This window comes from Cucurbita moschata, unplaced genomic scaffold (assembly GCF_002738365.1).
Source record: "Cucurbita moschata cultivar Rifu unplaced genomic scaffold, Cmos_1.0 Cmo_Scf00448, whole genome shotgun sequence".
Classification (NCBI taxonomy): Eukaryota; Viridiplantae; Streptophyta; class Magnoliopsida; order Cucurbitales; family Cucurbitaceae; genus Cucurbita; species Cucurbita moschata.
In genome coordinates this window covers 3,197-4,573 of record NW_019268964.1, presented here as the reverse complement: position 1 = coordinate 4,573, position 1,377 = coordinate 3,197, and positions in this window count along the sequence as shown.

The following is a 1,377-nucleotide window of genomic DNA, read 5'->3' as shown; positions in this document are numbered from 1 at the left end:
AAACTTTCAAATCTTACTGTTCCTTGACCAGATTCAAATCCAGATTCTTGAACTCTTAGTACCTTAAATAAAATTGGTATCCTCTAATAAAACAGGAATTTCTGTTAAGATCATTAAATTCTTATAGACTCCAAACTCAATATCAATAACACAATTATGTTTTATCTTGAACACACCAAACATGAAACTAAAGTGCGTTCAATTTAACTCCATTTTATTGCCATCTTGAATGATGTGTAGGGTGTATTCTTGATTTAAAAGTTCTTGTGACATGACAGTTCATATTAGTTAAGCTTTTTGCAAAATCACAAGTTAAAAGACAACAACGATGAACCTAGGTCTATTAGTCAATTCAAAGACAATTTCTTTCTCCATCTTATCGATAATAATAGTTCAACTAAATCCATATTATGCAAAGAAACAAGTTTACGACTCATAAAAACAACTACCTAAATTATGTCCTAAAAATTTGAAAACATAAGTTGTAGTTGATAATTACACAAAAATTTCCCTAAATCCATGAATTCGTGTCCAATTAGTCAATCCTAAAGATTGTAACTAGCATATAGTAATTGAAGCTCCACATGAAGTAATTTAAAGTTCCCCTTACCTAACTAAAGTTTATCTCATCTTTAATGAAGCATGAATTGCACTGAAGTTCATGAAATGCTTATAGACTCCAACTCTGAGTACTATTAATGCAATTATGTTTCATATGAGTTTGTCATAAATGAAACTAAGGTGCATTCAATACAACTTTATTTTCTTGTCATACGAGGCAAAATAGAAAAATTAAATCAAACAAACTGATGAACTGAACCGAATCAATCCAACCAAAATTGATTAGTTTGTTTCTTTTGTTGGGTTGTTGGTTTATTTGATAACCCTTGTATATTATAACAATTCAACTTTTCGTTTTATAGCCCTCCAACTACTAAGAGAAAAATATATTTGAGTAGAAGCTAAAAATATTGGGTGTTCAAGAAAAGGCATTTGGTTTAGTGGTATGATTCTCACTGGGGGTGCAAGAGGTTTTGAGTTCAATTCTTGAAATGCCCCTATGTCTAAATCTCTTCTTATCTAAGGACTTCATATTCGACATCTTATACTTACCACCATGCTCTTAATACTCATAGTCTTTCTTAACATCCCATCCCAAGGCTTCATACATACGTTTCAAGTGGTATAACAAGGGCATTTGGTCTAGTGGTATGAAAGACATTTACCAAGTAAATAAATACATTAAAATAACACAAGTGACACATATGTAAACTATGTTATTAATATTTTATTTCTATTACATCTTTCCTTATTTATGAAATAATGAGCGGAGATATTTTTCATTTTCACAATTACTGATGACGAGAGGTTTAGGAT